The following is a 16,926-nucleotide window of genomic DNA, read 5'->3' as shown; positions in this document are numbered from 1 at the left end:
TTATTGGAGGAGTACCGGCGTGGCAACGGGTGGCCCTAATACATCTGTACGCTCCCAACAAAGATTCACCTGAGTTTTTCCGCATCATTCATGTGCAACTAGACAGAGAGCCTCCTTAGCATTTGATAGTCAGTGGGGACTCCAACCTATTGTAGGATGAGACACTAGATACCATGTCCACTCACCCCACCACTAAAACACACTCCAGACAAATCCTTCAGGACATATGTGAGGTGTACTCTTTAAGAGACCCATGGCGGCTATCCCCGGCGTTGGTGCTACTGTACACTTTTTACTCCGCCCCGCATGACGTGTTGTCACAGATAGATTTTTGGCTATTAAAGTCAACATTGCTGCCCTAGCTAGGCAACACTGTCCACCTTCTGCATACTCTGTCTGATCATTCCCCTGTTCGCCTAAAACTCTGAATACCATGCGTGGAATACATTGAACAGCCTTGCTGCTTCCCCACCATGGCCCTCCATGATGACATCTTTTGAGTGAACCTTCATATGGCCATCGTCGAATACTTCACCATAAACACTGAAATAGCATCCTTTAGGGCGCTACTCTGGGAGGCATTTAAAGCATACATCAGGGGAATCAGCATATCTACACACTTGGGTGCTCTGCAATCTATTTGGCGTGAAATAGGCCAGGTTGAGTATGCGCCTGCCACCTTGGATCAAGTGGATAATGCCTGATCTGAAGGGGGTCTCTTTACATGACAGATCCCACCTTCTGGATGAGTTCCAGGAGCTTAAAGACTGGGAAATTAAATTAATGTGTAAATATGCAAGAGTGCATCGCTATGGGAAGGTGAATGGCCCTTTCATAAACTGGCTTGGGTCCTTCGACCCCTCCCCCAGGTCACTGTCCTATATCCCCTAGCTACAGCTCCCAAGGGGCGAAATGGCATTGGGGACAGCTGTGGTACAGGTTCATCTTCATGATTACTACTCCCATCTCTACACGACCCAGGCCCCCTCTTGTTCTTCTGCCCAGCTGAGCTACCCCAAAGAAGTGGCCATGGTGTGGCTGAGCTCGCTGCTGCAGCAACTTCTTGATGCACCCTTTACAGAAGAGGAGATCATCACTGCTATAGATGCACTTGATGGCTCCAACCTTCTGACTGTTTTTGCCACCTTACATAGAGTATTGCCTACCACCACGGCCGCGATCGCCCTGCTTGGATGGCCCTTCCTCCAAGCTGTACTCCATAAAATAGGCATGCCCTGCAGCTTCTCATCTTTGATCATGTTATCATATTATTCCCCAATCGCTCGCCTCCAGATAAATGGTACATTAACGCCCCCATTCCCCATTTCCAGTAGGGCGAGATGGAGTTGTCCCCTCTCCCCCGCTCTTTATACTTGCACTGGATCCACTCATTTGACACCTACATGACAAACATCTTCATTGCGGGCTACAGTTCAAAACAGGCCCCTTGTTGATCTCTCTCTGTGGTGATAATAGCCTTCAGTTGCTACACCATCCTGCTGTCAACCATGGCCCAGTGCTCCAAGGAATGTACTCGGGCCTCAGGATCAACTAGGGTAAATCAGAGCTATTCCCCCTCACAGCGCCTACTACCCCTGTCACATGCAATTACCCACTCTCTTGGTGCGACAACCAGGTCAAATACTTGGGAGTTTATATTCATAGAGATCACGAGCTGGTAATACGCTTTAATCACGGTCCAGCAGTGGACAACTCAATGCCCAGATTGAATGCTGGATTCGCCTTCCCCAATCTATAGCGGGACACATTGCTTTAATTAAAATGGTTGTGCACCCGCAATTCTTATATTTATTTGTTAATGTTCCCTTCCCCTGCACAAATTCCTTCTACGTGACTTTGCAGACATTCTTGACGCGACTGGTCTGGGTTGGCCGATGCCCACTCGTCCAATGGGACATTTTGGTGCTCCCATACAAGTGTGTGGGCTTTGGCGTTCCCTCATTTCCAAATATATTTTTTGATAGCTCAATGTCACTATGTTTATTAGTGGTATTACCCCAATTCTTGACTGCCCTATGCAGTCCTGGAAAAGGTCCTAATAGCTCAATGTCACTACGCTTACTACTGGTATTAGCCCAATTCATGACTGCCCTATGCAGTCCTGGAAAAGGACTTAGTGTTCCCCACTTGTCTAAAAACGTTGCTCCCGACCGGTACTGCACTAGACCCCACGGACATTCAACCCTTAGCAACGACTTGCTGGGCATGCCGCAGGCTGATGCGCCTCCTGGGGAGCAACATGCTCTACTCCCCTGCAAAAATGAACATCTTACTAAGGATGCTGTATTTTTTAAGGCTCTTTTTATCCCAACAGGCAGAACTTTTTCACCATGATAAACAGGATCAGAGGTCGTTTGTAACAAGGTAAAAGTAGAGTGCCCTGTAAGGCTTCTAAAACAAACTATGTTCAATGGAGACCTGACCGTGCCAAGTATAGACCCACATTCTATATAGCAGCGCAAATGATAATTTTCAGGGTAGTCGAAATTCAAATCAGATAAACTCAGGACCATGCCACAATGGAGTGGCCTCTCTGGGACATCATTTTGCTCTTCAAAACTACAAGCCCTATTAACGCATACCTTTCCACACATGTACATAGAATACTTGCTGGCTGTAATTGGAGTGCAGAGAGAGGGTGGTTCACTGGGTTTCCTTCTCCATTAACCCTGATACACTTTAGTAAATATTACGCTCTAGCATTGCACGCAACCCATATGATAGCTGGAAAGATGGAGAATGAAGAATGTTTCCCAACCTCATCCAGGGCTAAATAACAAAGCTCATCATACAATGTAAAGCAGATTTCAACCTCAACGAACCAGAGACTTCAATATGACCAGTTCCAACACTGGGTCCTACACCAATACTAAAGGCGGCAGCCACTAGCGATTAAAATAAAGATAGGGATAGTGACTGGAATGAAAGGCACATTCTTCTAATTATAGGGTATGGTCCTGGAAACCATACAAGAATACGCCTTGGCCTCATATGACTCGATGGGAAAAATATTTTGTGAGTACTATAAGCAACAGATGGTGGGAAACATTACATAAAGACATACACAAAAGCACAGTCTAAAAAAATCAAGAAAGCCATCTTTGAAATATTATATGACTGGCACTAAACAGTAGTCAAAATCCACCACATGTTGTCAATAGCTTCCGACATATGTTGGAGAAAATGCAGTGCGATAAGAAACATGGTACACATGTAATGGAGTTTCCCTAAACTGTAAGCTTTCTTGTCAGAAGCAGCTAATTAAAAACAGCGGAAGTTAGGCTTTCCATTACCTGTAGAACCAGGCTCCTTTGTATTGGGACTGATGCTACCTGGCTATGACCAACTCACAAAACAGGAATGGTACGCCATACAATGTCTGCAAAATTAGTGACTGCATTTCAGTGGAAATGATCCGAGCCTCAAATACCTGATAGCGCGTCAGAACCTTGATAAGTAAACTGATAAGGAGACACGCCTTGGCTGATGAACCTTTTGACGACGTTCGGAGACTTCCCAGTATGAGGTATCTTTCTGGCATCACAAAATTAATATTTCAATAACCCAATCAATATATGCAATACCTAATCGACAAGTTAGTTGATATCATTCAATAAAGATCAATAATAAGAACACACCATGACCTTTCAACCAGGAATAACAACAAAAATCTAGGATTTGGATTCCCTATTGATTACAATCTACTAGTCATCTTGGTTAATCTCATTAGCAATCAATCTCCTTTGTAAATCTTCAGATACATAATTTGAACACAGTTAATCAATGCATAGAGAATATTCATTAAGCATTAATACATCATTAATAAGAAGCAGCTTGGCAAAGTCTCAGAGTACAAGGTTCAACAAAGCAAGAACTCAGTCATTTGTCTATTTGCGTCGGATTTGGTGAACACCTTAACTAACCCCGAATTAGCATCGGCATGTTGGACTTCATGCAAAACAATTTAGCAAACACAAATTTGGAAAACATTTAGCTATGGCCTCTATCAAAAGAGCAGTTGGTACCTGGAAAGAAAAGGCAAACAGCTCTATGACGACTGGACGTGGATTTAGGCTGCCAGCTTCCCTATACCTGAATGCTCAAATTTCTTGAGGGACTATTTTGAAATAATTGGATACAAAGAAGAAGGAAGGATAAATGTTCCTGTAATTTTTGATGGGTCATGAGATGCTCTTTTGGATGAAGATTGTGATAATAGAATCACAATAAAATACCCCTATCGTTTTAGTCCTGATGAAGACCCGTATGTGAGCCCGGAAAAAAACAGAGAACTGGATGGGTCGAAACGTCGACGATAGTGTGTTTGAGCCTGGATGTAGTTTCTTCCTTAATATATAGCGAGGACTTGAATGAGGATATATTACCTCTGATCGTATCTGAATGATTCAATGAGTAATAAGTTGAAACAACAGGCTCCTCTTCTATTCAGCGGTTATTGGATTGACTTCCTTGTCCTGCTTTTTCGAAATCACGTGCACTTTATTTCTGAAGAACTTTTTTCTGTCCTCTGTATTTTAGTGTTTTGATAGGGGGGTTATTTGTAATTTTGTATGTGATTTAATCTTTTGTATTATAGTAAGAAATGATATAGTTTTTCTAATTTGGTTTCATTTTGCTGTATGTATGATATGTGTTCCGGAGTGGGCATTGTAGTATATTTGAATGACATCAAGCAGCAAACATGTTCTTAAGTGCACTAAAACAATGCATAAAAAACAATATAAATTATTAAAACTTTGAGGAAGATCGATAATCTAAGTAATAGCTAAAACAAAGTGCCTAGAAAAGTGAGAGATAAAGAGTGTGAGAGGGAGAAGATTGCACTAAATGTATTGGAATTGACTCCCTCTCACAAGGAAGGATAAAGTAATATAACTGCTAACAATTAGTCATATTGTAACTGTGCTTCATTTGTGAGTGTTGGCAGATTTAAAGCGATTAGTGTTGTTTTATGTGCAAACTATAGTTGGAGATAGAGTCAAAATGAGTTCAAATTATTACCTGGCCAAAGCTAATGTACTTGCAGCTACTTTATGCCATTAATATTAGAGAAAGCAAAGATAACTTGATGATGCTAGCCACAGAGCAAAACAATATCATCTTACAATGGAAATATCTAAAGAAACAAGCATTGGCAACACCAATAGGTCCTGAATGGCATTGCTGGCGCATTTTTTTTCAATTTGTTTTTAATGTAAACATATGCCACAAAAAGAAAAAGAAAACATGAAGTCACCTACACTTGGCAGACAAATGATTATAATAAATGTTTAATTAAAAAAAATTAATTATAAATATATAATTTATATAAACCAGTGGTTCCTGGCAGGGAAGTGTAATTAAAACAGGTAAATAAACCATTTTACTTTTTATGCACATTTATGGAAAATATGAGTTTTATTGGTTAAAAAAAAAGGTACGATTGGCTTTGTACTAGTATAACAAGAAGTGGTAGTTTAAACACACAAGTGAACTAAAAAAATACAATAAAGATAAAGATTAAAAGAAAAATGAATAATAAAAGTAAAGTATTGGCCGCTCATATCTGGCATTGAAATACACTTCTTTTAAGACAGATGTGCACAGACGACAATGAAGAACACGCTCGCTCTCAGTGCCAGAAATAAATGCCTTTAGTGAGATGACTCACTGGCCCATTCTGTGGGCTGTAGTAGGCAAAGGCAAAAAGTGAATGTTAGCTGAATAGAGCAAGGGATGAAGTGGGTTGCAGCAAAAGCCCCTCTACATTAACTAATTTATATATTTGATTACATGAGGCTAAAGACACAAATAAAGCTGTGGGAAAGCACAGCAGAGCTATGTCTACTAACAGTGTCCTGCAGCTGCTGTCATCATCTCTGCTAGTGCATAAGCAGTGTGCCTTGCATACCAAACAACCTCGCACCACAGTACAGATGTGAATGTGCACTGTCTAGCACAGGATTTGTATTGGAAGCACACCCTTCTAGAACAGATTCCTATGCCTAGACAGTTTCAGAATGATCCCACACATTGGTTGTGCACAAGGCACATAAGTGTAGATTTAATCCTTGTTTTTTTCCATTTGCTTACACCTGCTTCAAAGAGGCGTTCATTTTTGGCAGAGTTTTTTAAAGCGCAGTCTGGCTATAAAGCTTTGCTTCAAAACTAATGCCCCAGTATAGCCCCTTATGCAAAACAATGCAAAGGGATATTTGCACTGAGAAAAATACAACGTCTCAGTGCAAAATAACCTTTATACTAGATAGTAAATATGATAACCTTGCAAGACTGTCTTGCTTTGCATCAAATTGCATCACTTAGCATTTTCAGCTTAAATAAATCTAAGAAATACATAGAAGTAGCACGAATATCGATCTAAGGCAATGCTAAAACTTATCTCTATTAGAAGTGAAATGGTTGTTAACGTATATTAAATTCATCAAATCAATGCTATGCACATGCAAGAACAGGGTCAAGACTGATTTGCATATGGTTGGGTCTAAACTGGGGTGGCATGGTGGTAAAAAAACTACGGATTATACCCAACCTTTTGTGACTGGGGTGAATGTTTGCATTGCTCAGCATTCCATCCATCATCTGTTCTTTTTGCTTTTGCCCAGGCAATAAAGCATTATCAAACATGTGACCTGGCAGGCCTCCAATTGGTTCATAAACTATTCTAATTTTAACACAAGAAGAACGCAGGTGATTTTATTAACCAGTCCATACATTAGATAGTTACTTTTAGAATTTATATTAGCTCAGTTTAGTAAAAGTAGGCGGCTGGCGATTATCTGAATGGTAAGCACATCACACATTTTTAACCATGGGCCAATAACAATAGTGTGGCTAAAATTAAATAGAACTGTTACAAGTAAAGGTAGCAGAATCATAAAAGTACACCTAATAAAGAAAGCAGTTGAGACCAAGAATGACATAAGTTCTTTGTTTCCTCTTCTATAGTAAGCCAATAAAATGGTTTGGTCATTTTATTCCAGACACCTTTAACTGTTGTTATTTATGGCCATGAGGTGCATCAGGAGGGCAGGTGGGTTCAAGCAATGGTTCTGCTATGTGGTGTCTACATCACTATTATTGTATATGAGCTAATAGCTAACATTTTGCCTTATTTGTAATTGATTAAGCAAGTAAACACTGGCTGCAATTCCAAATGGTGGCTTTAATGATATCTTTTATGGTGGCTTCACTGTGACTTTAGTGTAATCTCCTGGAGACTTAAACATTGTGGGCAGACAAACCCAGCTCCTAAAACCTTAAGAACATCTCAGATAGCATGTTAACTTTGGACTCAAGCCCACTTGTAAAAGGCCCAAACCACGCAGCCAGGCACACTATACAATTAGTATTGAAACAGCAAAAATAGGACGCTTGAGCTGGCCTGACCACTATGTATGATCATTCCAGCACCACAGAAAAGAGGTTATCAACCACGCTCCTCGCACAAAATGCAAACAGCCCATCTCACTTGTGTGATTAATGCATCATATAAGGTGTATTCCCGATACTGCTCAAACCATCATGACATCCCTGTTTAGAACACACATGGCAGCCCCAGTGCCCTTAGCTAACTACCGCCCAATCTCCAACCTTCCTTTCCCAAGCAAAATTGTAGAAAAGAAGTGACAAAACAGCTGCAAAGCTATGTAAAACAAAACCACATCCTACATGTTCACGTCTGGTTTCCGATCTTAGGGTGGTACCAAAACCCACATTGGCCAACAACAGAGAAGGAGATCTTTTTATTTGATCTTTAATTAAAAGGACACCATCACAAGAAGAAGCAATCCTAATAAACGTTTGCCAGTACAAGAAATCCATTTTGACCATTTCTATAACATGTGTAGTTAATTGAAATCATTACACGTGTAATAACTCAGAATAAAAGCATATATAAAAACTTTATTATAAACTTTGTAATGATACAATTCAAAGGAATTTTGAAAAAAAGGGGCATGATCTACTCGTACATTAAATTAAACTCATTTAGGGTGCATCTACATCTGGAGGACTTTCACTGGTTAAAGGATAAATACTTTTAAAGCAAGGGAATCCTCAGAGGACTGGATAAAATCGATAGTTGGCTCTGATTCTTCTCATCTTCTTGGTGGCATGGTACCAGAATATTACCTGCAATAAATAGTGTATCCTAAATATAGTAACACAATTATCGCCCGATTAGAGTTAACATTAACAAATCAATGCCTAGTGGGTTGGCCATTACAAAAGTACAAACTGGTACTGAAACATCATCCGCTTGGAAATTGTCTTACAGGGTAGCTAAATGATCAGTCCTCTCCACTACTGTTCAAATTACATATGCGCCTAAGAACACAGGTGCTAAGCATATGTAGGGTACACTTTCATATCCCAAATATATTAGACTGGAGGAGTCACAGGAAGCCTGGAATAAAATATAAACTTGATTTAACAACCATGGATCCCACAGGATGCATGAAAATGTCTTCTAGTTGAATGGAACAAAAGCTAAGAACTTGTTGGCAGTCCTAACCAGAAAATCATCCACTTTCTAGGACCATAAGTGCTGGGCAGCCCATCAACCACATCCACAGTGACCACCAATCTTGGTGTTCTCTTTGAAGTGGCATGTCATTTCAAGGATCAAGGGTGTACATATGCAGTTATCCTTGCTCTAAAAGATGCTGCCCTTACTCAATGATGCCTATCATGTGGAACTAACAAAAACCATGGTAGTGGCAAAGATAGACTACTGCAATGTGATGTATATGGTCTCCCAAAAGTAGTGATCCAAAGAAACGTAGTACTGCAGAACCATGCAGCATAACTGTGCCTAAGCTTCCAAAAGCATGAACGTGTGATGCCAGCACTGAAACCATAAAAATAGCTACAGACAGAGGAGAGAATCCAGTTCAAGATTCTCTACATGGTTCGATTTAATTAGATCTGGAAGGCCTCTGAAGTATTCATGAAGTGACATATAGCGCTTCACAAACCTTCCCAATAAATAGTTAATATAAGACAGTCAGTCCAGACTTTCTTACTGGCAGCCTCAAAGACCTGTTGGAGCATAACATTTTGTAATGTTTTTTTAATGACCCGGACTTCAGCATTAGGTGACATTTATATTCGTGTTTAAAAGCTTAATAGAGAAAAATGTATTTTAAAAGTGCTCACGTTTTATTATTAATTTGGTGACCCATGTGCCTACTAGAATTGACAATGTGCTAACAGGATTAAAATAACAATGAAGTATATTTTATACATTAGAGCAACTGTTAGCAGCAAAACTAATTTGATTTATAATGATTAATATGATTTATTATTAGTATAAAGTTATGTATGCAGGAAAAAATAAATGCACTTCTCCGTCATACTTAATTTGATGCTTTAACAAAGATTGCAATTATTAATGAAATGTTTTTACATACTCTGATTTTATTAATGCCGAATTTATGTTTGCATATTATGTGTGTTCATTAATAACGATATTAATGCATTATATTTCTTGTGCTAGCATAACTAGGCCTGAAGACTTCACATCCACAGCCATGTAAAAAGTGATGAATCATTTATTTTGCCCTAACATCAATTTTTCCATCAGGTTGTTTCTCATGAAAAGTAAAGAGTCCCATTGTGCAATGTCTAAGACTTGTTTTCCAATTACCTTGATTCTAGCACATTGAGACCTGGAGACTGAAAGCTAAAGCAGTTACTGTTCAACTGAACGTTTCTCAAGTGAACTGCTGAAATCGACCTACACCATAGGGAAAAATATAGATTGCAACAAGTGATGTACAAAATTGTTAAAACTATTGGATTCGCACAAAAAGGATTAATAACTTCTCATCTAACCGGGAAAATTACTGTCATGTTACAAACCAGATTTGTGCAAAAAACTAATTGGATATAGCCCCTTTTGTGTGATGTGGACTCATCAAATTAACCAATCAAACCATTTGGAGTATTTCTGATTAAGGGATGGATTTGTAAGTTTCAGTCAGAGCCCCTTTAAAATCTTGTTCTGTACTCTTGCACCTTGGATGTTTCCTGATTTCCCTGTGCAGCCCTTATTCTGCACTTTTCCCCTGATGGCACTTCTAAATGACTTTGCTTATGATCTACATGCTTTGCTGATGAAACTGAATTGAAAGCTGACTCTAGGAGAGGTATATTCTATTACAAATGTTAATTTCCTCTGATCTGCTTTTCTTTAGTAGACGTTAACATGGTGACATCAGCTTATTTCATTTTTCTAGTTAGTTTAACTTAGGACGATATAGATGCTTTTCCAAATTATTTTTGTCTTTCCTTTTTGATTTTTGCTTGCATGTGTTAGCCCCATCCCCATTTGGATAGAAGTAAGGATAATATGTCCAAAATTTCTACATGTTTGTAATCTGAGTTGACTAATGCAATAACAGTCTGATTTAAAGAGTATTTCTGTTTCTCAAATTGTGTTATTAATGATATGCATTAATCTGCTTGAATGTCTAATGGTGTTGATGTTGAGTAGTTTAATCTTGTTTCATAGATTTGGTCAATCAATGGTGTTTACCTTTACAATCGGATTTTGTGCACTATATACGTCACTTTGACGTTATAAAAAAAAGCTTTTAAACTTTTTAATTGATTGGAGTTTTCTTCCGTGGCCATTGGGTCATGGAATTTAAATTTGTTGTTGGGTTTTAAATTGATTGTGTATGATTACCACACTCTTCACTGTGTCCAAAGATCCCATTGACTTCCGGGAAGTGTATTTGAATACTGCAAAGGATGAGAAAAATGCGTTAACAAATCTGAAGGATGTGATTGATTTTGCTAGTCTTCTGGACTCAGAGATGGAAATTTGCCCTATAAAATAGCTCACTTTTTTCTTTTTTCAAGCACTGACTATAATCTAATTTCCACAGCCCGATTACATAATCATAAACTCAGCAAATATGCACACCTCCAACTTAATGCCTGAGGCAGAGATGATCTTTCAAGTGAAGGTGAAGAAAGCTCCTTTCAGAGGAGCATACAAGCCTCCCAGAAAAGTAGGATAAAGGTTATGGTGGCAGTTATTCCTAGTTTGTATGCACTGTCTCATTATTAACTCTCTGGGTATCCGAAAATATATCAGAAAGCCAGAGAATGGCTTAAAAATCTGGCATTTCAAAGCTTTGGGCACTGGTACTGCACATGCATATGTGAGTCTTAATCTGGCAAGCCCCCTGCACCATAGTGCAACCTCACCAGTTTTCTACCTGGAAAAAAAAATCATATGATTTTGGATGGTAGCTAAAGGGTCGGTGGGAAAGCGTTTATCTTTAGATCCTAAGGATAAAGAATAACAAAGTCTTCAGAAGTGAAACTTTACGCTAGGTTACCATCTTGCTTTTTCACAATTCTCCAGTTTGAGAATGCATAGTGTTGGACCTGACCCTCTCTGCAGCATCACCTGCAGGGTCACCCTCAAACATTTTGCTTTTATCCTCCCCTTTTTTGCTGGTTCTGCTTTGGTTGGCCTTAGGACTCTGTGCACTTTACCACTGCTAAGAAGTGCTTGTGCTCACTCCTCAAAACATTGTAACATTGGCTTATCCCCAATTGGCATATTCAATTTACTCATATGTCACAATTAAAGTTTTACTACATGTGCCCTTGCCTGTAAATTAAATGCTACTAGTGGGCCTGTAGCACTTATTGTGCCACCCATTGAAGTAGCCCTTAAAACATATTTTAGGCCTGCCATTGAAGCTTGTGTGTGCAGTTTATACTGCCAATTCAACCTGATAAAGTACGCCTTTTGCGAAGCCCAAACCTCTTTTGATACATATGTCACTCCGAGCGCAGGCCCTGGACAGTCCAGAGGGCAAGGTGCAGTCTATTTAAAACGTTGGACATGTACTTTTTAATTTTACATGTCCTGGTGGTGAAAACCTCTTAGATTCGTTTTTCACTACTGCAAGGCCTAACTCTACCATAGGATAACTTTGGAGTTACCTTTTAATTCTAATGAGCTGTAATTCCCAAATGGGAGCAAGTAACCAGTTCATGTTCGGAGTCTTTGGAATTGTAATGAAAAATCCTCTCTCTTACAGGTAAAGTCCGATTTGAAATTACAATTTTCAAAATGCCACTTTTAGAAAATTGTCATTTTCCTGGCTCAGCCATTAGGGCCTGTAGCCTGTCTCTGGGTCACGTCACATGACTGGGTGCAGCTGACATTTGGGCTTTGTGTATTCCATCTTCAATCCACTCAAAAGAGAGCTTACCCGTGCCTGGATGGGTCGCCTCTGGCAGGATGGGAGGGTGGAGCTGGGCCCAGTCCTATTTACATTTGAATAGGCTGTGCCTTGCCTCCACACAAAGGGCTGCATACTCCCTGTAGTTACTCCGGAGACAGGGCAGGGAAGGATGCCTGGAGGCCTCAAAGGAAAAACCTCCTGACACTTCTCACACCTTCTAGAGGAAGGGAACCAGGTATAAATATTGGACCTCAGACACCACCTCTTCCGTACACTTTGGGACCTGTGGATTCTCTGCCAGGAAGAACTGCTGTGCTGCTGAAAGGACTGCCAATCTGCTGGATTGCTGCTCAGAAGGACTTCTGCCCAGCTGTGCTGACCTGATGCTCTTTTCTGCCGGAGTGAGAAGGACTGAACATCCATCTGTTAAACCCAGGACCCTAAGTGACTCCAAGGGCTAGTTGGCTGGCCTCCTGACTAAAGCCTCAGGGACAGGAGGCTCCAACAACCTTGAACCCAGCATCTGGATTCTGACATTTGTGAGTCTACCCTGCCAAGTGGTGCCACCCCAGTGCTGGACAATAGGAAGTGGGCCTAAGGTGCTTTTGCCAACCTCTGTGGGTCCAGCAGAAAAGGTGCATCTCTTCTGCTGCGTGGTGCAACCCAGTGCAGAACCAACACATCTTACAGATTAATTCTGTTGCAAAGGTCCGCATTGCTTCGCACCTTGTCGCCTCCTCAGATGGGCACAACACATTCACGGCACAGGCCCTCGCATCCCTCATCAAGAGCAGGCTCGATGACGCCAGACTCCACATTGCAGATCTTCTGAACAGGCATATGCCCTGGCTGCACGATGCATCCTTTTTGCCAGACTTCGCATTCCAAGTCCTCATCAATAAGACCTCAAGGATGATGCAGGATCTCACACAGCAGACTCGCAGCATCTCTGAAACGATGAATCGCGTCTGCTGCACAAAGCATTTTCGAAGCAGTCCATCAAAATGCTCAGCAAACCAGTATTTAAAATACTTTCTTCATCTGGCCTAATTGGGTCCCTGTAGGCAGCCCATGCGCCATTATGGTTGGCCTGAACTTGTGGCTTAGTCCCGGTCCTGCACAAGCAGATATTCACAGTTGGGCCCTTGTCCCTTTTGGTGCTATTTTTACACTCAAATGATATATACGGTTCTAGTAATTGGATTTTTCTCATTAAGGTCTTGTTTTATTTATTAAAAAGTACTCTATTTTTCTAAATCTCTTGTGGTATCCTTTTGTGGTGTGCTTTCACTGTGCTACTGTTTGAAGTGATGCATAAATACTTTACATATTGCCTTTGAGCTAACCATGACTGCTATGTGCAAAGCTACCCAGGGTTTGAGCACAGGTTAGTTTAGGATATGCCAGTACAGCCCGGCCCCCCTATTGTTTTGATGCCATTTTGAAATCACTGGTGTTTAGTGAGTTTTCTGCACCTCACAGGGGAAGACCCCCAGTTTCCCCACAAGGGGCAGGGGGGAGACTGGTCTGTCCCGTTTGGGGTGGAGGTATGGCCAATTCGAAAGTGCAACACCCCCAGCCCCCTTCTTTTCCCCTAAATGCAAAATAACAGGTATCTAGTTGGTTTCTACTACCCTGAGTGGCAGATTTGGGGCAACCCCCCTAATTGGGATTCATTTCTTATCTGCCCAGGAGGAGCAGAAAGAAAGTATTGGCACATCAGGGGTAGGGGAATGGCTTGATGCCAGGGTAGGCCACCCCTTCATTTTGTTTGTTTTGGCTTCATTTTTAATTCCCTGGTGTCTAGTGGGGGGCTTTCTGCCCTCTGCTACAAATGGGGGCAAACCTTTTGTTAGCCCATGGGGGAGGCAGGAAGACTGGTTTGTCCCTTTTGAGGTAGGGTACAGGCAATGCGAGAGTGAAATGCCTGCACTCTTTTCTAAACACCACAGGCAAAATCCCTGGTGTTTAGTGTGCTTTCTAACTTCCCTCACCCAAACAAGGCCAGATATGGGGCAGCCTTCCCAATTGGGACAAACTTCCTATCTACCCCCAAGGAGCCAGAAAGACAGAACTGTCCCTTCTGGGTTAGGGGTACAGCAGGATGACAGGGTAGGCAGCTAACTCATTTTGTTTGTTTAGGTGCCATACTGAAATTCCTGGTGTTTAGTGGGCTTTCTGCCCTTGTGGAGTGAATACTCCTATCCACCTACCGAGTGGGGCAGAAAGTCTATCGGGTCCTGGGGTAGGGGAGAGCATTGTCCCATGTCCTTCTACCTCATAGGGGGGCAGACACTCTATTGAGCACTTTTTAGGGTAGAAGCATGGCCATGCCCACAGTGAGCAGCACCTACCCTCTAGTTTGTTTTTCCTGGTGCATAGTGGGCTTTTAATCACCTCCATATGCTCCCTAAAGGGGGGAGCGTGTGCCCTTCTATGTTAGGGGCAAGGCTATGGTGGGCCCCCATCCCTGTGTTTTTTTCTCCTGGTGTTTTTTTTCCCTGGTGTATAGTGGGCTTTCTGCCCCTCCTGGCGTAATCACCCAAATATGCCCCACAGGGGGGCAAGAAAGACTGCCTTGCCCTTTCTGGGGTGGGGGTACAGCCATGTCCATGGTGGGCAGTTTCCATCCCTAATTTGTTTATAAAAGTTTCCCTGGGTTCTAATAGGCTTTCTTTTACCCAAGGGGGACGGGTTGCAGTTTGGGGGTAATTACCACCACCCCCCAGGGGGAGGAAAGACTGAAAGTTTTAGGGGGGTGGGGAGAAGCACAAACAATTGCCCAAGGGGCCGCTCCCCCAAACTCCAGCCCTGGACCCTGGGTGGTAGTGCTGAAGGTGCTGCTCCTTACTAATCCTAAAAGTTTGGACTCAGAAGATTTTTCACCAAAAAGTGGTCTGAGAATCAACAGAATAACAGGACCTACCTGCTCACTCATCTGTGAAGGTGCATCCCCAGTTTGCCTGTCTTTTTGGCAGCTCCCACTATGTTCTTCACTACAACAGCAAGTCCTTTTCAGCAGGACCTCTCACCAAATGTATCTGACCTCATGTCGCACTTGTTGGCTGCAGCCTGTAGCTTCATCCTGCTGGAGATTTTACTTCCTTAAAAGATTTTTCACCAAAAAGTGGCCTGAGAATCAACAGAATAACAGGACCTACCTGCTCACTCATCTGTCGAAGGTGCATCCCTGGTTTGCCTGTCTTTTTGATAGCTCCCACTATGATTTTCACTGCAACAGCAAGTCCTGTTCAGCAGGTCCTCTCACCGAATTTATCTGACCTAGTGTCGCACTTGTTGGCTGCAGCCGGTAGCTTCATCCCGATGGAGATTTGACTTCCTTAACAGTGACAAAGTCTTAATATAGAAATCTTCACCATGGCTCTGTGCAGCAGCTCTTCATAGACGATGCCTCCTTCTTGGTCAACGACTGCTACTTTGCCCCACTTCACTTTACCTTGACAGAAACTTTTCTTTGAAATTTCTTCTAAGTCTGAGGTAAGCCGAGACCAAGTTCCAATCCACCCTGTGTAGCCGAAACGTGCTCCAGGGTGGTCGGCCTTAACTTTTGACTTTGCCCAGGTATCATGCAACCAGATATCCCCAGTTGGCGCTTTGATCCTTTAGGTGCTTTTTTCACTTAAAATCCTAACTCATGTTGTACTGATAGGATGTAATTTGGTTTTGAGTAATTTTATTTACTAAAATTTGCTTTATTGTTCTAAATTGGTGTAGGATTTTTCTTGTCTTTTCACCTCATTAATGTTTATGCACTCCATAAATGCTTAACACAGTACCTCAAGTTAAGCCTGACTGCTTTTGTGCCAAGCTACCAGAGCGTTAAGCGCAGGTTAATTTAGTGACTTTGGTGGTTCCCACTGACAGGGTATTCACACCCCCCATCAAAAAAACAATTTCCTTCAAATAAATATTAAAGAGGGCAAAAAGAAGTACTTCTGACAGTTGGGAAGGGGCAGCAGAGACAGTGACAACCAGAGAGACATGGAATCAGTGAAAGAGACTTTTGTTGCGTAGGTTTTCATTATCCTAATGAGACGGCGGCATAACTCCCAGAATGCACCTGGCGAAAACTCTTTTTTTGGCCACTGGGCAGTGGCCAGCTGGTTGATTTCTTCAGGAATTGGTGTAGGGGACCCTGGTTAGCCATTTCTCACCTGTAGCAAACAGGGAGTCCCTCCTTGAACCAGTTGAAGCCAGGTAAAGTCCTTCTTGTGGTGAAGCCCAGGTGTGCAGCTGGTGCAGTCCTTCTGAGTGCAGGTTCCAGGTGCAGGCCAGGGGTCCAGCAGGGAAGTCCTTCTTTTTCTGTAGTTCTTCCTTGTTGGATGTGGTAGGGAACTGAGGTGTGGGTGCAGGTCTGCCAGTTTTATCCTTGCTCCTGGGTGAAAAGCAGGGGGGTCCTGGTTCTCCAATCAGGTGCAGGGTCCTTCCCCCTGTGATGACCTCTTCCTGGGAAGTGTGGCAAAAATCAATCCCAGGAAGCAACATTCTTCAAAAATCCATCATGGCTGAATCTGATTTTTGGAAGTTACATCTGGCTGAGCCCACCCACTGGTGTGGCTAAAAATCATAAACACACCCCTCTCCTAATCTAATCAAGTCAAGGGGGCACCTAGTTGTCTGGGGTTGCAGGATGTGTGGGTGGTGCTGGGTT

Source organism: Pleurodeles waltl, chromosome 2_1 (assembly GCF_031143425.1).
Source record: "Pleurodeles waltl isolate 20211129_DDA chromosome 2_1, aPleWal1.hap1.20221129, whole genome shotgun sequence".
Taxonomy (NCBI): Eukaryota; Metazoa; Chordata; class Amphibia; order Caudata; family Salamandridae; genus Pleurodeles; species Pleurodeles waltl.
Note: the sequence above shows the minus strand (reverse complement) of the source record.